The sequence below is a fragment of the Camelus ferus genome, chromosome 4 (assembly GCF_009834535.1).
Source record: "Camelus ferus isolate YT-003-E chromosome 4, BCGSAC_Cfer_1.0, whole genome shotgun sequence".
In the NCBI taxonomy this organism is placed as follows: domain Eukaryota; kingdom Metazoa; phylum Chordata; class Mammalia; order Artiodactyla; family Camelidae; genus Camelus; species Camelus ferus.
The window spans coordinates 29,054,674-29,075,293 of NC_045699.1; the positions used below are offsets into that span (position 1 = coordinate 29,054,674).

At 43.6% G+C, this 20,620-nt stretch overlaps 1 pseudogene; it reads left to right on the forward strand.

The window, feature by feature from the left end:
* The first annotated feature begins 1,732 nt into the window (after window positions 1-1,732).
* On the forward strand, window positions 1,733-20,238 carry LOC116663361 (annotated as a pseudogene).
* Window positions 20,239-20,620: the final 382 nt, after the last annotated feature.

Consider the following 20,620-nt stretch of genomic DNA (forward strand, 5'->3'; position numbering starts at 1 on the left):
TGCTCTAATGAAGTAACAAGCTGGGAGGTTTCAGCAACAGAAGTGTGTCCTCTCACAGTTCTGGGGACCGCAAGTCTGAAAGCAGAGTGTCAGAGGGCCACTCTCCCTCTGAGCCCTGGAGGGGACAATCCTTCCTTGCTTCTTCTTCCAGCTTCTGGTGTTTGCTGGCAGCTCTCGGCACACCTTGATTTGTGGGTGCATTACTTCAGTGCCTGTTGCACCAGTTGTCACCTGTCTGTCTGCGTCTCTGTCTTCACACGGTCTCTGTCTTCTTACAGGGGCACCAGTCATATCAGATGAAAGGCTCATCCTACTCCAATAGGACCTCATCTTAACTAATTACATCTATGGCAACCCTATTTCAACTAAGGTCACTTTCTGAGGCACTAGGAGTTAGGACTTCAGTGTATCTTTTTGGGGATACAACCTGTAACAGAATTTCACAGACTTCCCAGCATCTGCCCAGCAGGGTTGTGGTGAGTGGTTGCATGAGATGATAAGCATGCAGTTTCTACCATGATGTCACATAAAATAAAAATGTCTTCCCATAGTTCATGGGTTCTTAAACTGTAGTCCTCAATCAGCAGCAGCAACAGCTCCTGGGGACTCGTTAGAAAAACTTATTCTCATGACCCCCTCCAGACATACTGGGTCAGAAACTCTTGGGTGCAGCTCAGCAATCTGTGTTCTAATAACTCCTCTAGGTGATTCTAACACAAGCTAAAGTTTGAGAACCATTGGCTTTATTCAATTCTCTGGCCTTGGCAGAAGTACAGGCTGATAGAGGAAAGTCCAACTGGTGAGCCCACCCACAGCTTCCCAGGAAAGCCTTAAGCTGCCCCTCCTTGGCCTCGGGCCAGGCCATCCCAGCATGGCCTGTTGACACCCTCATATGTTGGGCCACGTCTGGTCTGCTACGATTATGCCTTTGTGGAAACATTCTCAGTCTCACAATCTAGGGGCAGTAGCTCTAAGGACAGGGGCACCCCCACCTTCCACAGACATCCAGCCCAGCTCTTCACCTGCTCCTCTGCCCTCTGCAGAGAGAATGGGCTGATGTAAATGAATTGGACATAGTGAGTGGTCTCTTCCAAGAGCAGAAGCAGAGACACAGGTGAGATGCCCCACCTAGGTCACGTAAAGGTCTGTGGCAGAGCCAGGCCCAACACCCAGTGCTCCCTCCCAGCACTAGCTCGAGAATTTTTTCCACTAGTGTTGCAAATTCCATCTCTGGCATTGGGTTTGCTGACCCTGTGACACATCACTAGGCAAATGCCTAAACCATTATGTTGATTCTGAACTAAGCAGTCTACCATCTTTGACCAAAGATGACCAAGCAGAGTCCCTGGCAGGAGAGACCCAGCTCATTTTTGCCTTTACAGGCATGTTGAGCTCTGAGGGCAGGCAGGTCTCTGAGAGGTCAACCCAGCAAGGCTTTCCCAGTTCCATTTCCCAATTTCCTCTGCCCTACCTCCCACCAGTGGCAGCCTGTGTCCTCTTGCTCCATGGCAGTTCTCCTGAGCATGGAACTTTGAAGTTCAAATCTCTAGCCTGGGGATTTCTTTCTCTGCGTTTGGCTAACAAGGCGCAGAAACAAGAAGGAAAGCCATGGATCATGAATTTCCTCTCCAGGCTGCTTCAAGCTAGAGGTGCAGGCAAGGCCTCGTGGTGGCAAGTTCAGGCTGTGTCTGCAGTTCCTGGTTTACTGCTCTGATGTTGAGTCATCTCTGGCATGTCTGAAACTTTCATCATCCCCAGTCTTCACGGGGCCTCTGGTGGCCCCTCAATAATGTTGCTTCTTCCTGTGGTCAGTGGGATCCCTCACGTGGCCTCTCTTCCTTTTTCCTTTCCTCTGGTCTTAAGTGAAAGACTGCCGGCCGGCAAGCTAAACATCCGGCTCCTGCCTGGACAGGATGTCTTCTTGTGGGTAGGTTTGGGCCTTCCCTTTCCCGTCTTCCTCCCCAGGGGAGTATAGGCCCCCAGCCCAGGCAGAAGCAAGCACCACCCATCCAGGTCTGGGTCAGGTCCCTGTGCCCTGGGCTTCCTTCCCCCTGAGAGATTCCCTCCTTCCCTTTTCCTTGAGGGAGCGATGCCTTTCCCCCAACTACTCTGAGTCATCCTTCCTTCAGCCAAGATACTCAGTCTAAAAGCACATGACCTGTGAATCATGTATGGGGGTGTGTGTGTGTGTGTGTGTGTGTGTGTGTGTGTGTGTTTCACTTCAGAAATGTGAAATATTACCTTCATTTATTCCTTTTCTCACAGCCTCCTTAGACCTAAATTTCTTCTCCATACCATTTCCATCCCTCTAAGGAACTTCTTTTAACATTTCTTGCAAAGTATTTCTCCTGGAAACAAATTCATTTTTGTTTGCCTGAGAAAATCTTCATTTCTCCTTCACTTTAGAGGATGATTTCACAGAAGACAGAATTCTAAGTCAGGTTTTTTTCCCCCTCTCAATACTTTAAATATTTCACTCCACTCTCTTTTGCTTGGATGGTTTATGAGAAGTTGGGTACAATTCTTATCTTGGCTGTTTCATAGGTAAGGTGCTTTCCCCTCTCTGGTTTCTTTTAAGATTTTTTCTTTATCTTTTATTCTCTGCAGTTGGAATATGACACACCTAGGTGTAGTTTTTGTTGGCATTTATCCTGTTTGGTGTTCTCTCAGCTTCCTGTAACTGTGGTTTGCTCTCTGACAGTAATTTGAGGAAATTCTCTATCATTATTTCTTCAAATATTTCTTCTATTTCTTTCTCTCTTCTCCTTCTAGTGATATTGAAAGAAATAAAATAAGAGATCTTCTTGCTTTAAACTTTTGTCCTGATGAGCTTCCTATATATCCAGCATAGAAAAGACTATTGGGCTCATGGGCCCCATTTCAGCCTCGTCTGCCCACAGACAGACAGCACCACCACTCGGCCTTTGCCTGTGTGAGTGAATGCAGTTTGGACATCAGGTGGAAGCCCCACTGCCCCAAAGGGTTAAATTTATCTACAGATCCAGCCCCTGCTTGGATTTTAGTGCCCTCCCTGGCACTACATGCTTCTGTCCCGTACACATGTGCCCACGACTGCTGCCCTGCTTCTTCCTATGTCCGTTCAGAAGCAAAGTCAAGCACCTTCTGTGGTTTGCACCCCCATATCCACTGAAACCACTCTAGCTAATGAGATGCAGGCTGAGTTGTTTAAAAGTGTACTGATGTCTGCAGCTTACTTCGGAAGGCATCAAAAAATAAGATGGATTGCTGGGTGGATAGAAGGGTGTGTCGATGAGTAGATATGGAATAAATATAGTGAGATATTAGTTGGAAAAACTAGGTAGTGGGTTTATGATGGGTTGCTGTTTAATGTTTTCAACTTCTCTATGTGAAATTTTTCACAGTAAAGTTTTGGGGGGAAAATCCATTTACACCCAGAATTTTGTGATTTTCATAACTTTTAAAAAGAAGAAAGGGGTTGAAGGAAAGGCATCGGAGGCATTCAGCCTTCTGGCAGCTCACTCCCTCTGTTGCCTTTTCCTCTCTCTCTGCTCCCTCGCCCCCAGGGAAAACCAACACAATTCTGCCCCTCTTCCAAGCAGAGCAATTCTACCCACCCCATAAAGCCCTTTGGAGCCTCACTTTCCCCCTGGGGTCTCACTTTCCCCCTGGGGTAGAGTCACTAAAGAAACAATGCTTTGCCTGAAGTCTGTGCAGACATCTTCTCTGTCTCCTGTGAAGAACCTCATCCCTGAGGTTGACAAGGGCCTCTGGCTTCACCCAATCTTGTCTCCACTTCTCTCTAGTGTAGGAGCATGGGGATCAACACTCTCCTCATTTTCATGGAACTCTCGGGCTTTGGGGAAAGTCTAAGACACCACAGGACCTGTAACTCCAACACTCTCTTGTATTTCAATGGATTTATATTACTTTATTAGGGCTGCTGTAGAAAAAAATTACCACAAACTCAGTGGCTTAAAGAACAGAGATTTATTCTCTCACCAGTCTGGAGACCTAAAGTCCAGAGTCTGTTTCACTGGGTCAGAGTCAAGGTGTTGTCAGGGCTACCCTCCTGCTTGGAGGCTCTAGGGGAGAAGCCTTTCCTTGGCGCTTCCAGCCTCTGGTGGCTGCTGGCATTCCTTGACTTGGCTTCATCATTCTCATGTCTGCTTCTGTGGTCACACTGCCTTCTGTCTTCTATCTGTAGTCAAATCTCCCTTTGCCCCCTCTTATAAGGACTTTTGTGATTGCGTTTAGGGCCCTCCTAGGTAATCCAGGATAATCTACCCATCCCAGATTCCTTAATTTAATCACATCTACAAACGCCATTTTTCCACATAAGGTTACATTCACAGATTCCAGGAATTAGGACCAGGGTATCTTTTGGGGCTATTATTTAACCTACCACAAAACTATATACATTTAAATCCATGGTCTTCTGACAAGTAAGGCAAGTATTATTATCCCCACTTTAAAGATGAGAAAACTGAGGTTCAGAGAGGTCATTCTCTAAGGTCACACAGTTAGCAATAAAGTAGAGCATTGCATTGGAATCAGTCTTGTGACCTTGAATTTAGCATCTTTACTTCATACAGGATGAATCTGGGCCAAAAGCAACTAACAGAGGACAATTATTAACAAATACCATAATCAGACTGTTGTTTACACTTGTAAGGTTACCACTGGCTTGTAGTGAAATCTCCTTCAAGCTTCACTAAGTATTGGAGTCCTGAAACTGCAAAGTGCACACAGGTCTTTCTTGGCTGTATTGGGCCTGCCTTACTGATCTTTCTTCATGTGTATTAAAATATTTGGATGTAAGCAATACTAAACTTAAATTCTTCTTTCTCGAGAGCTCTGGTTTGGTGATCAGGAGACTCAGACCTTATTCTTGACTTACTATTCTGTGTGCAGAACCACAGGCAAGCCACTTCTAGTCTCTCCCTCTATCTTGATTCCTTCATCTGTAAAGTGGGTAGATTCTGGTGGAGAGGGTTGAAATAGATGGTCTCCAAGTGTCCTTTCAACTCTATCACTCTTGATTCAATTTGTGCAACTACAAACAAGGCTGGGTGTGCCAGCTGATACCAGTCTGTGTGGTGTTGGTATGTGCCCTTCACATGCCCTATGGCCCACTGCCAACCACATCATGTTTGCTTAGACAAGTCATGGCCGGCTGCACTCACAATGAGGCGTCCATCCACATTTGTCCAGTCTTCAAAAAGTGGATTCCAAGCCCTGAAAAAGCAGAAAGACTACACCCTCAAACACTAATGCCTGTGCTCCAGACAGGAAACTGCAGTGTGAGAAAAAAGCACAGCAAAACAGAAGTTTCCCAAAGAAATCTTTCTGAATTCTACACCATTTGAAAATAGTCCCCTAGCAATTTCTTATCTTAAGAAAAAAAAAAAAAAAGGAACTATAGAAAAATGGTAAAAGAACTTTGCATAGAAGGAATCAATACAATGTTTTATCAAGTCGCATTATATGATTACGATGATTATGTTTGACTGATTGGTTCTAAGGAAAACTCTATCCTGTGCAGAACAGTGGGTGCTATTTGTAGCTGACTGAGATGGTGTCATGTCCAGAACTGGCACGACCCCTGGGTTGGGCTCTTGTACTTGTTCCCACACAGGGTGTGATCTGGTGTAATCTTTAGGACAATGATTTGGCAACATGTCTCAAAAGCCCTAAAAATGTGCTTCCCTTTTTGTTAGTCATGAAGAGATGGACAGATACTTGGCCAGGGCTCCTCATCCCCACATCCTCAGCCTTCTGCTACCACAGGTGCAGAAGGGAGATGTGCGCTGGGGACATTCTACACAAGGGCTCAGCAGTTGGACCCAGACCCCTTCGTGGCCCCTCCATGCCTGCTAAGCTGGGCTGAAGCTTATGGGAGCCAGAGTGCTTATTTTATACCTTTGAGCTAAGACTTAGCCCCTGTACTGACTGCGTTCACCTTTGTCCCCAAGGCCTATCTCCTAATTTTTGTTCGATAGGACTTATCACCTGAGAGCAGGAAGAAACAGGGGAAGACAACCCAAAAGAAAGAGAATCTTTCTCCCTAAAGCCTTGAGCAAAACTGGACTTAAAAGACCCCACACCCCTAGACTTTTCCAGGGCCCAGGTCCAAGTGGGAGGCAGTCCCAAATCCATCATGTTACCTCGACTTGAAAAAAGAGACCCCAAAGGCCATTACCCTACTCTTTCTTCATAAAATAGCATCCTTTCTTCTGAGAAGCCCCCTCCTGACACCATGAGGTACATGTGGGAGTTTTCATGTTCTGATAGACTCTACCCTCCTGGCTTAGTTTGTCTGTTCAGGAGTTGGTACCTGATAGGGGAAGTGCTGACATCACTTGAGTCCCTGGTCCCTATTTCCCCTGAGGCTCAGCTGTGTCCCTGCCCTTCCTACCGCCTGGTTATAAGTCCTTCTGTTGATTACATGAGGTACTCCAGTGTTCTTCCAATTGACTCCCTTTTTGCTTAAGGTAATTTTAGATGCATTTCTAATACAGTGGGCCAGGAGCCTAGAGAACAGAGGCCCCAAAAGGAGGAGCCTAGACAGAGCTATCCCCATGTGGACAGCAGAATGTTCCGTCTGTCATCACTGAGAGCCTCGCCTGTTAGCACTGTGTCCTGGTAATGATTTTTTCTGGATCTATGTCAGCAGCCCCCATCCTGGTCTTCATTCCCAAGGGGCCCTAGGCGGGAAGTGTTGCATTCTTCCTAATGCTAGGAGAATGCAGAATCTTAGTTAAGTCCCAGTCTAGGAGTTTAGCCTCAGGACGTAGAGATAAGCACACATATTTAACTATAAAAGGCTTAAGGCTGCAATGCTCATAGCTATAAAAAAAATTGGAAATGACCTAAATGTCTAATAATGGTAAAAAAAAAAATTATGGTCCAGCCATCCACTAGGATGCTTTGTAGCAATTAAAAATGGTATTTTGGAGAACATACTTAATGACGTGGAAAAGTTCTCATAATATATGAAAATCAGGATATAAAATTTAATGGACTTTATAATCTCAGTTATATCAAATTACATACTATAATGTATATATAATCAAATGTCAAAAAGAACCACACAAAAGTGATTTTTTTTCCTTCATGTTTTCTAAACTGTTTATGATGAGCACATTTTACTTTTTAATTCTGGTATTATATTTTAGTATATTATTTTGTATTAAATTAGAATATTTTTTTCCTGTAGAAAAATCAGGTTTTTCTCTAGGCTGGTTACTCTAAGCCTTTACCAACTACCTGGCCAGCAGGAACTCTAGGGCCCCATATTTTGCCATGTGATTCCCTACAGATGGCCCGTTCTCAAGTCACCTGTGTCTCTGGAACACTGGGCTTGGCTGGCTCAGGGGGCTGCTGTTCCACCCCCAGGGTGGGTTAGTTGCTTTAGTGGCTGGTGGCTTTTAGCACCAAACTAGTAACCAGCCTTTCACATGAGCTTATTTGTAGCCCCAACCTTATCCGCAATAATTTGGCAGGGAGCCTGCAGATTCCTGGGTCCCAAAGAGGTGACAGCAATTAAGGAGCTCATTTCTGAGATCCAGGACAGGCTTTTGCCTGAAGTCACCGGTGTGTGGCTACACAGGGAGCACAAAGGAGCCGGAGTCAAGGAACGAAGGTTCCTGGTCTCCCTGTGCTCTTACTGTGTGAGCTTGGACAGGCCTCTCTTTGAAGCTCTCTGCTACCTGTCCACAGGTACAAACCATGATGCAGAGGAAACACAATTGTGGGCACCTTTCCTGATCCAAACTCTGTTCTGTTCATTCCATAGAGTGTGACTAATAATAAGAGTGAACCCTTGCCACGTACCAGACACAGACTGACACCACAGGTTCCCATGTCAGTGGCCACAGGGCAGGGGCCACCTGGGAACACTGTTCAGGCCCACATGGTCAGGTGTAGGCTATAAAAGGCTTAGGGCTGCATTGCTTATAACTCATAGGTCAAGGAGGCCTGCCAGGGATGGAGTCTGAGGGGCCTTGGTCATGATGATTAAAGCTGCCATCTTGAGGGAAAAAAAAAAAGACTTTGTTTTACCTTGAAAACAACGCTGAAAGCTAGGTTGTGTCAGCACCATCATCATCTCTTTTTAGTAGATGAGGAAGCCAAGGCACAGGGAGGCCAAATGCACACAGCAGGGACGTTGGGGGACAGGGATTCAGACCCTGGTGGCCATCGAATCTGGGCCATCAACCCTCTTTTCTTCTGCCCCTCTGTGGCATGAATTCTGCTCATCTTATTTTCTGCCTCCATTCCAGACTTGGCCAGAGATTGTCAGTCAACAACAGTGACTCACTAGCAAAACAGCAGAGTGGGTGCAGCCCACCTTCCCTGCCCTTCAGCTGCCTCAGGGACCCCTGCCTACCATTATCCTTCCTCTTCAACTAGCAAGGATGGTGGGGCCTGCCCCTGCAGCCCAGGCTTCCTAAAGTAGGTCTGTGGTCTGTGGGGATCCCATCCACTTGAGCACTACTTTCCTGATTTGGGGAAAAAGAAGAGATATAACACTCACTGCACACATACACTTACATAACTTAACTCATTTGGTTTTTAAATTGACTCATTCTTACTACTAGTCCCATTTTACAGATGCACTTTAAGGGGCTTGTGTGCCTTGCCTACAGGCCCACAACTAGAAAGGGAACAGGAAATACCCCACAATTAGATGCACTTGCCCTCTTCATCTCTCCACCCTTTCTTCCCACATCTGGTCCCTTCATCTCCTTGACTCTCAACACCAGTCTAATTTGTGAGGGAAAAAACCTTAATAACATTATTGATTCAAATGAATTATTTCGGGTTTAAATGCCTTCTTTTCAAATTTGATGGCAGGTTTCCTTGATTTTTCCATGTCTCTAGTTCTATGAAATTAAAAGTTTAACCATTCCTGGCATAAGTCAGTCTTTTAGAGTGGTTGAGAGAGGTGAGGTGAACAAATGATTTCCCAAGCATCAAGTCATCTACCAATTCCAGGCTATTATTTTGTCATCTCCTTTATCACTGGCATCTGGCACTGTTTCCAGACTGTGTGGAGGAGCAGCTCTGAGAAGCCCAGAACAGAGCCAGTAGCACCCAAACCTAACATGTTCTATTCAACCTAAACAGCACAAAGGTAACTGGGAACAGTTCTACAAACACCATGATCCTGACACTAATGGAAACTGATGTAAAAGAAAGGGTTCACCCACAGTCGACCCCAAAACTGAAGCGTTTTTTCATTTCCACAAGAAACTTTATAGAGTCTTCTCCATACTTAATGAATATACATATGTGTAATTGCAAGGCTAAGCTTTTGAAATATGCTTTTATTCACTTATATTCTACCAAATACACAGTCACATAATGATAAATAAGTTTATAATTTCTTTGATAAAAAGTCATTATTCTGAAAGTAATACCAATTGCCAAAAACTTCAAAAGTGCAAGAAGATTAAGGAAGAAATTTAAAATCAATAATAACTTCAGAATCCAGATATAACCCCTGCTAACTTTCTGTTCTATTGCCTTATATTTGCATATAAAGTTTAAAATATAATTGGGCAGCAAACTATAGATACTGTTTTGTATATGTAAGTTTTTCATCTACCTTTATATAAGGAAACATTTTCCTTTGCCCTAAAGATCATTTTTAATGGCTGTATACCTTTCCCCTCCAGCTTTATTGAGATACTATTGACATATAACATAGTTAAGTTTAAGGTGTACAGTGTGATGACTGGATACATGTACATCCTACAAAGTGATCACCACAATAAGGTTAGTTAACATCTCTGTCTCCTCATATAATTATGACTGTGTGTGTGTGGATAACATTTAAGATATAATCTTAAAAACTTTCAAGTACATAATTATTGATAATTGCAGTCACCATGCAGTGCATTAGATTCCCAGATCTTATTTATCATATAATTATGAATCTGTACCTTTTGACCAACCCTCAGCCCCTGGAAACCACCATTCTACTCCTTATTTCTGTTGAGTTTGGCTTTTTTAGAGTCCACTTATAGGTGAGAACATACAGTATTTGTCTTTCTTTGTCTGAATTATTTCATGTAGCACAAGGTCCTTAAGGTCCATTTATATTGTCATAAAAGGCAGGATTTCCTTCTTTTGTATGGCTGAGTAATATATTCCATTGTACATATACCACAGTGATTACATAACTTTTAATCCAGCAGATATACCACAATTTACTCTCCTATTTCTGAATCATCGGCTGGTTGTGTTGCAATAAACATCTTCATGAGTACAGGCATTTTTCCCCCATGGTAATTCTTTCCCTTGAAACCACTCCCAGGAGAAATATTACTGGATCAAAGGTTAGGATCCCATGTTATATCTGAAGCAGCCTGATATCTTGCAGAAAAGGTGCTAACTTACTCATTTTAACTTCATGTTACTAGGCTGGAAATCAGCATCAACACACACATTAGGAGGCTTTCTGAGACAAGTTAAAATCAAGGCAGAGAACTGGGACATGGAAAAATCAAGGAAACCTGCAGTCAAATTTGGAAATAAGGAATTCTGCAGGGCGTCAGCTAACTGAAGTTCAGAACCTAGGCTCTGGAGGTATAGAGGTTAACACTGAAACCCAGGCCTCTTGTCCGGTGGTCACTTACTTCTAGCAGGCCAGCCCACCTCCTGGCAAGGAGGGTGCTAGAATTTTCATAGATCTGGAAAAGTTGGTGTCCCCCTCTACACTCCCATCCCCCAAATATCTCACCATCTCTTGATGAAGCCCTGTCATTTTGACAGCTTTGATCATTTAGTTTAAGGTTTTAGATGTATTAAATACTCCTGAGAAGAGTAGTGCAACAATACCTCTATCAGTCTCTTCTACTCTAGTATAAATGAGCTTTTAATTTTTTTTCCTGACAGTGAGTTTTGATGGGTGAATAAAGGGGCACTAGAGCCTGAAGTGGGAGGACAGGATCCTAGTGAGGAGTTTTGTCTGCTTTACAGTGTTTCTCCAGGTTGGCCCCCTTCCTTTCCCTGAGTAAACAGCAGCATCCACTGACGGTGAGGAGGTGTTAGCGCAGACTAGAAGAACATAAACCGTTTTCACTCAGAGATACTGTTTCCTTTGGAAAATGGCCTTGGGCAAAAAAAATCTATGGGGAAAACATTCAACCTCACTAGTCAACGAAATAAATATAAATTAAGACAACAGTCAGTCAACAGTTTCCAACAATCATATTGGCAACATCATGTTCACCACTAGTGAGAATAATGTACAATATAGTCAAAGTGTATATTCTGGAGGTCCACTTAGCAATGCCCATCAAAAGGTTTTAAAATGTATTTTACAAGGACTATGGACTGTATTTTACAAGGCTGTCGGCTGCAATGTTTTTTATAAAAGTGAAAAAATGCAATGATCAAAATACCTGATAAAAGAGTTCAAATAAAGTATAGCAGATCTATATTACTGGACTATTATATTAGTCCCTAAAAATGATGTAGATAAATATTTGTTAACACACCAAAAGAAAAAAAATGCCCATACTATATTGTTAAGTGAAATATGCTAGTTACAGAATAGAACAATCCCATTTTTGTAAAAAAGAAAAGAAAAGAAAAGAAAAAGACATATACCTGGAAACATACAACTAATGTATTAAGTTTCGATGATGATTAAGTAAGGCTTCTGTGGATAAGAAAATTATGTTTTAAAATTACGTTTTGAAGCCTCCAAGAACATCTGCTTGGCTTCTAAAAGGTACGCATGCCCTTGACCTTCCCCTGGTCAAGGGGACCTTGCAGAGTGTGTCAACAATGAGACTTGCCAGCATGCAGATGTGCCCAGCCAGGGAGGGGAACCAGTACCAGCCCCGAAGGAGGTCATGGTGGGCCCCACCCTCTCCCAGCTCAGCACCCCCCATTGTCATCACTGCTGGTGGAACAGATTTTCCCCCTGGTTCTTAGCACTTTCATTTTCTTACCTCAGTAAAAACAACAGTCATCTTGGTGCAAGGAGTAAAAATGGGAAATTGGCTTTTCAGTGGTTTGATCAGAAAAAAGTGACGGTAATGGAAAGGCAATCCTTGGAACTTTCTGGGTCCCAGGTTATGGCCCAGTGTATTTTTAAGTCATTGAATGACAATATTTGCAGAAACTCCTGTTATGAAATACTGCCTTTAAACTCCCGCAGCTGGCCAGCCTCAGAAGTGGACATTTCTAACATTAGATGTCTACTGGGGCCTAAGACAGCACGGTCTTGGTCCTTTCCCTAAGGAGACTAGATTTCTCACTCCCATAATGGTGGGATACTAGTGGTGTTTCCACTGCTTCAGGAGATGGGTTTTCAAACTCATACCAGAAATTGTCCCCAAAGAGTCTTTCTCAACCCATATGCTCCCAGAAACAGATGTTTCAGTCTCCTCCTCTTCCCTAAATGCCTCAAAAAGAAGTAAAAGTGAGTTATGAAAACTCAGTCAAGTACCCCGAGTACAAAGTGGCTAGAATATGTTTCCCTAAATCTTCCTTTTTTACTCAAATCCAGCACAGCCTAAGGCCAGTAACAACAAATTGAGATAATACTTTGAGTTATTAACTGGTTTTTTTTCCCCTCCCTGGTAGTTCATATTTCCTTACATTTTACTTACTTAAACACACACACACACACACAACCCTAGGCTATTGTGTGTTTATTGTCTCAGGAAATGCAGAAACATCTTGATAGCACAGCATCTTACCAAACCCGCTACCTTCCCATAGACTAGAGAAGATTCCTTGACCTAAGATGAGGCCAGAACAGAAGGGAAGGGATGAAATGGGTGTGTTTTGGATGGGGCCCTGGGCTCTGCTTCCCTGGCAAGTCCTCAGAGAGGGGATGTCAGAGGCTCCAGGCAAGCAGGGCCTTCAGTGACTTCGCAAGGTCACAAGGAGCCTGAATGACTCCTGTGCCTCCAGTTGGCAGGCTGGGAGCAGAAATATCCTGCACCTGAAGGTGCCAAGAGGGCGAGAACCCAAACATTGCACAGGGATCGGCAAAGACAAATAGCAGGGCCCTGATGGAATCTCTGTTTCATGAGGTTTATTTCCAGTACTCCTGGGAATCAGGCACTTGACAGAAATTGAATTGAGGAACCCCAAAATAAAGCAGATGACATGTCTTCCCTCCTGAGCCCCAGCTGATGCTCCCCGCACCACACCGTCTAGTGTTCTCCCAGTGTCGGAGGTAGCCTGCAGGGAGCTGAAGACAGGATGGGATGGGATGGGGAACAAGTTCAGGGTCACCCAGGATTCTCATGAACGTGATTTTGGAACGTCTCTCTTCCTGTTGCTCTTGCCAAGCCAGACTCGTGCTTTGAATCAGAATCTCAGGGAGGATGGTTCTCTCTTGGCCTCACATAGCCCCTTGGCCAGACTTAGAGCCCCGCATTCTCTCTCCTTCCCCCAGGGCTGTTATCCCCTATATAACAATCAGGGGGTCTGAACACTAGAAGGCACCTTGACTTTGGGACCTTGCTTGTGGCTATTTGCTCCTTGGTATGTGTAACCACATTTGTGTGTATCCACAGCCACATGTGCATACACAAAGCGGTCACCACTGACATCATCTTAGATGTCCAAAGTGTTCACATTCAGAGCATTTTGAGAGAAAATGTGGGTTAAAAGTGTAGGAATTGTCCTGGCAACTTTCATGGCCACTAGAGGGAGGTCCTATGACATGTCACTAGTTAAAATCAGCAAATGGCTCTCAGCTTCACAAAAGAGATGTGTTTTTCCAAGTTATGTCTAAGGCCATGTGTGACAAATATATATTTGGTCAAATACATTTGGTTCCTGGAACATTGTTCCTAAAACCCTTGGAATTTCCGGAGCAAAGAGAGTCTTTTGTAGTCTTTTGTATGCTAATGAAATGACTGGTGGCTGGAGGTCCCTAAATATCTCCAGGATGGGTGCTGGTCTTCAGAAAGACTTAGTAATGAAAAGGAAAGCATGATTAGGGTGTTGGAACTTTTACCCCAACGCCAACCACCAGGGAAGGAAGAGGGGCTGGAGATTGAGTTAATCACCAATGAACAAGAAGGTAATCAATCATGCCTGTGTAAAGAAGCCTCCATAAAGTCCCTAAATAATGGAGTTTAGAGAGCTTCCAGGTTGGTAAACACATCGAGGTCCTGGGAGGTGACACCTCCAGAGAAAGCATGGAAGCTCCACACCCCTTTCCCCATACCTTGCCCTATTTAAAAAATCAATTTTCTATTTAAAAAAATCAATGTTGTAAGTAAAATGTTTTCCTGAGTTCTGTAAGCTGTTTCTAGTGAATTACCAAACCTGAAGAGGGGGTCATGGGAACCTCAATTTAGAGCCAGTTGGTCGAAGTACAGGTGGCAACCTGGATGTTATGACTTTGGAATTGAACCCTTAACCTGTAGGGTCTCTGCTAATTCTGGGTAGTTAGTGTCCGAGTTGAATTGAATTTTGGGGCACCCAGTTGGTATCCAGAGAATTGCAGAATTGGTTGCTATTGGGAAAAACACCACATCTTTGGTTAGAATTATTGTGAGTAAAAACAGCTCGCCCTGTTTAATTTTAGCTGAATCAGAATGTTTATTTATGATCAACTTGAATGGCTATAAATGTAGCTATGTAGCCCGGCTCAGTGCCTGATAAACAGTAGTCACTCAATAAATTATAGTACCTCTCTGTACTGAGCATCAACTTTGTGCCAGGCTAAGAGAATTATCGTAATTCTTCATTAAAGTAAGAAACAACAGAAGGCTTAGAAATAGTTATGGTAAGTCAGCATAGCAAATACCAAGTACAGGTGCCTTCCTTTACCTCTTCTCCCCCAACTCCTGGTCCTCCTACCACCTCCCCCGCATCTCCCACGGCAGACATTGCTAATCAATTACAGGTCTCTTTCCCATTGAGCCTGAACACAGCCTCAGAATCCTTCTCTCAGTCAAAGATACAGCTCGTTAGCTGTTCCCATTCCTAGGCTAAGAGAAAGAACCTGGGAGTCTAGAGAGTCTAACTTATTTTGTCTCAAGGTAAGGATGCATGACTTTGAATTAAGTCATTAAATTCCTCTGAGCATGGGTTTACTCATCTGTAGAATGGAGACCATAACTTCCTGTAACTTCCCTGTACAGCACTTAGGAGATTTAAAGGCTGTGAGTGATGGTACAGTGCTTGAAAGAGTAAAAGAGCAAGCCACCCACAAGAGGGTAGCAGGAGCTCCCAGAATCCACAAAAAGGAAAATAGCATCTTTGTCAGGTGACAAAGCTCCTTTAAGGCCTATTCAGAACAGAGGAGACACTGTTTAGAAAGGATTTCCTTCTTACTAACGAAAAAGAAAGGAGAAGAGGAAGCAAAATGGAAAAGGAACAAAGAGGACATGACTTGGAGGCAAAGGTCTGAGATCTGCCTCCTGAAAGGCAGGGAGCTGGAATGTGTTACTAAGCTTTCCAGGGCTCACATTCCTCATCCATTAAATGGAGGAGGCAACGTCAACCTCTAGGGTTACTGGATGTGTGAAGGGAGTCCCCATCTGTGAGAGGGCTTAGCGAAGAGCCAGGCACACAGGAGGGACTTGGTAAAATCCCTGCCTTGTGAGAGGAAAGAACCACAGCTGGGAGCCAGCCCAGTGCCACACAATGTAGAGAATGCAGGTTTTGCTTTGCCCCGTCCCTCCTTCCCTCCTTCCCTCCTTCCTTCCTTCCTTCCTTCCTTCCAACCTCTAACTGAGTGTGCCCTGCTTGATGCTGAGCCAGGAGAGTCCATACAGTGTTGTTGAACATTTCTCTGGTCTCAAGACCACCATGGGGGCAAAGAGGGCCATTTTACATGATGTGATTTGAACATTTCCTCAGTATTCCAATTGCCCCCACAGTTTTACCCCCTTTAAGCTTTTGAGTCTCTGTAGGGAATTTTGCTTACAACTCTGACTTTTGAGCTCCAAAGTGGGAGATGGGTCTCCCTGGGCGACTCAAGGCAGCTGCAGGCTAGAAGAATGAGTGCCATCAGGTGGTGACGGGCAGGCAGTGTGTGTGACCAGTGCAGAGGATGGGGAGGGGTGAAGTCAGTCCTTGCTTTACAAAGTTACTACAGTGAGCCAGGAGCTCTAGAAAAACTTGCCTGGTTCTTCACTACGGGCCCCAAGTCCTCCTCACCCTTTTAGGGCCAGTTCAGCGTGACCTTGCCTTCCCATGAACTCCCGCAGTGCTTATCTCTTCCTCTCATCGGCACTTCTCAGCATTTGGACACAGAATGTAATCCCATTTGTGCACAGACATGGCTTCACCTCTCGCCTTTCTTATTTCCCTTGCTCTGGGCTCCTGGCACTGACTCAGAGTCTCTCAAGCTGCACTTTGCTGCCTCTAGAAAGCTCTCCCTGAATATTCCGCGGTCACTCTTTCTGCCCTAATTAGATCTGAGGCCTCTCATGTTTCCCCTGACTAGTAGAGGTGCCTGTGTTTCACTTAGCATCCCAGAGCATGTCCTTCACTCACCTGTCTTTCCTCCTGCTCTGCAAGTTCTGTCAGGGCAGGGACGTTTCGTACATCCTGCTACAGCCTGGGCACCTAAAACAGGGTCTGGAATGTAGGAGATGCTCAAATACCTCAAAGGGAACTGTATCTTCTTTCTATTTATCTATTTATTTATTATTGAACTGCAGTTGATTTACAACATTGTCTTAGTTTTGAGTGAGGAACTGTATCTTCCCACCTTTTTAACTTTCTACTACACAGATTAGAGTGCATAGCCTAGTGCTAGGTGCTCAGTAAATGCTTAATGAATGAATAAGTGTGTGAATGAATGAAGTAATAGCTTATAAAATAGGCAGATACCCTAGGATCTCAGCCAAGTCTCTAAATAATAAGGATGATGCACAAAATATTTTCTACACTCTCTCCAAATCTACTCTCCACATTTTCCCATTCGTATCAGTATCTTTGAAAGCTGATCTTTATAAAACTGTACCAACAAGTCTTTTTACCCTCAGGTTGGGTTCAGTCAGTGGGAGGCACCAGTGGATTGGGTGGGGGGCTGGGCTGTTAGAGAGAAGAATGAAGTCTAGGTAGAGTTGTTCCTACTTATTTGCAGATTCTGCAGCTGCAAACTTGCCTATTTACAATCTGTAATCCCCAAATCTGTGCTCATGGTGCTTTCCTGGTCATCCATAGACATGCAAAAAGTGGAAAAAATTTTTTGTTGCCCAATGTGCACATTTCCAGCTGAGACCAAACAAGGCAACTGCTCTGCCTTCTTGTTTCAGCCCTCATACTCTGAACAATCATCCTTTTCACAATCCATTTAGCGCCATATTTTTACATGTTTGTGCTTTTTGTTGGTGATTAAACAGCCCCCACGTGGAGTGCTGAAGTGCTGTCTAGTAGTCCTTATGGGAAAATATGTGTTAGATAAGCTTCGTTCAGGTGCTCTTGGCCATGAGTTCAAAGTTAATGAATCAATGATAGATATTAAATAATGTGTCTTTAAATAGAAACACACATGAAACAAGGATGTATATACTGATCCATTGATGAAAATATTGTGGCCAGAGAGTGCAGGAGCCTAACTGTGTATCTCCCCTAGGGGCAATGATCTGGTATTCACTAATTTAGTGTTAGCAGCGACTTTATAGAGCATAACCGCCTTGAGAATCATGACAATTTACTGTTTATTCCCAAGACAGGCTCCTACCTGCTGGATTGATACGGGGTTGATTCCATCCATCTGCCAAAAGCCACAGGTCCCATCAAGGCAGCTTCCTTGAGCTACAGCTAGCGTCTTAGACTTCTGGTAGCAATTCCCTCTCTTTGTCTCTTTAGGTGCCTGGGGGTGGAAACAGGTCCTCACTGAAGCTAGCCCCAGGGTGCTTCACCATCCCATGCTGATTTCCTTGCATCCTTCCCACATCTTCGTAAACAGTCCCTGTATTAAACTCCCTTCTTACCCCATCTAAGTGTGCTATCAGTCTCCTGCCAGAATCCTGACTAATACTGACAGTTTATGGAAAATTCCAGCTGTTTTCTTTTTAGCACCTAAATGCCCACATGATCATGACTCTGCTTTTCCCTCCAGTCCTGGATTCATCTTCAACCATGACAGCTCCTTTCTCTCCATGTCAGCCCAACCAGATAGGCCTAACTCTAGGGCAGTGCTACTTAGTGTGGTCCCCGGACCAGCTATTCGAAATGCAAATTGCTGGGCCTCCTAGATCTGCTGGATAGAGTTGGGGCAGAGCCCTGGAATCCACATTTGAATAAACCCCTCATATGACTCTAATGCACACTCAAGTTTGAGAACCACTTCCTGGAGAACTGGGGGTGCAGAGCAATTGTTCAGGACCTTTGCCTGGGCCTCTAACTCCCACTGACCTGGCTTTACAAGGCTGAAGCCCAGGTAGTAACACACAAGCTGGAGTGCTGAATCCTTTGAACCCCACATGGTGGCTGTTTCCTTCCCTGGCAGAGCATGATTCCCTTCAGAACACATGTAACAGTGCTGGGTGCTCAGCCCTGAAACCTCAGGCATCTCTGAGTGCAGCCACAGGGGTGGGAAGACAAGGGATGGGGTGAAGGGGCTCAAGATAGGCTATGCCAAGTATGCCATTTTGGCATATTGATTTTTTTGAACTGGAGGCAATTGAGAAACAGCAGATATAAGAAGAGCTCTCTGCTCTCTCCCTGTTGTTGTTTTAAGCAGGGCATAAATTTCCCTTTTGAAGATGGCAATAATTCACCCCACCTCCTGTCTGAGATGAGGAGAATGACCTGTATCACTGTAGATGGAGAGCTGGCACCAAGAGGAGTCTGAAGGAACAGACTGTACTAAAATAACCCTTATCTTCTACCTGCTAGTGGTTTCCACCATGTATTTCCTAATCACTACCGCATAATTTATTACCCCTAGAAGCCCAAACCCCCTTTCCTTTTTCTAGTCACTTCCCCACTATTTATCACTTTGTTAAAATGGTATATAAAATCTAACTGCTTCACTGAGTTTTCACCTTTTTTCTGTGAAGCCTCTGTGCACATAAGATGTGGATGCCTTTTCTCTTGTCAGTCTGTCTTCTGTCAGTTTAATTCAGAGGTCCCAGTGACCTGACTGAGAATGGAGGAAAAGTATCTCTCCCCCTCCCCACGCATCCCCTCAGACAGAGCAAAGAACAGACAGGCTGGATGGCCCTGTGGCATTGAAAGAAGAAAAAAAGTTTCCTGTCACTTATTTACATGTCTGAGTGTCGTAAATGGAATCTCTTCTGTTGCTGTTATTAATTTTCCTATAACCTCTCATTTCAAAGTACAGTTTGAGGCAGTTTATTAAGATATATATAGCACAAGGCTAAAAAATAAATACATATCACTGCGGTTTGTAAGTTGTTCATTTAAAACATTCTTAAATTGGTTGGTTTCTTTGCCAATAGGGTAGCAATCAAAGGTTCCAGTGTTTGAGTTTATTTGTGCTAGAAATAACAGCATCTAAAGACTTAAGAAAAGCCTAGTAACTTCAGTGGGGCGGGTATAGCTAACATACTTGAGGTCCTGAGTTCAATTCTCAGTACCTGCACTAAATCAATCAATCTAATTACCTCCCACCCCTACACATAAAAAAGTGTACTGAATTTGAGATTATCCTTAAGGTTCTGCATTTTCCCTATTGTTTTTGTTTATTAAAAAGGAAGGCACATTTGTCACAGAAATCTAATTTACACTCTTACAACTGAAAATGTATGTCACTTAGATAAATGTAATTGCTGTAAATGTCTATATGATCTGGGATTTAGTTTTTGTTTTGAAATGGGAGCTTTTTGGTTTACAAGGTCATAAAAAATGAAAAAATGTTTATGTAAAGAAATGAATTTTTTTTTAAACAGCAACAAAAATACCCTGCTGACTCACTATGAAATCAAAATCTCCCTAATTTGTCACTAGACTACTTCAAACCATTTGTAAAACAATATTCCTTTGCAAATCATTTTAGGTGTAGTGTTATAACTTTCTTTCTCTCTTTTTGCTTTAAAATAAATTTTGGGGTGTGTGTGTGTGTGTGTGACGAGGAAAGATATTCTTTCATTTTCTTCCTTTGTTTTTTCATTTCCTGTTTTTAATGACTTATTGTCACAATACCTAGTACCCCAATTGCCAGGCCTTGATATTTTAGCTCCTGCTGCTACTGACTTAACAACTGGACTGAATTTAAATAAGAATGAAAGTGTTAAAGGGTTTGACCACAAAAGAAAGTTTTTAAAAATCCATGTGAAGTGGTTCTGAGCAGATGGACTCTCACCCTTGGAGAGCATCACGCTGCAAACTTCTCACCTGCCCCAGTCTCCGCCACCCACTCCTGTAGGTTATCTGTGTGCAGGTGCTTCCTTTCCAGACTTACTCGCATGCTCCTTTCTTTTTCTCTCTCTGGACCCAAGAAAAAGAAAAATGTATTGACAACAACTCTTTAAATAGTGTAATTTATTCATTTATAGCATGTCAGAATAAATTAAGAGAACATGTGTCAAGAAAGAAGAAAAGTAAGAGAAAAAGAAATATCAACGCAGAAACAAGTGATGTAAAACCTCACTAATTTGCAGATGAGGTTGCTGATCCAAAGCCCTGGGGTTCTCAGGGGAGCCAACTTTGTTCCTCATTCCTTCTCCAT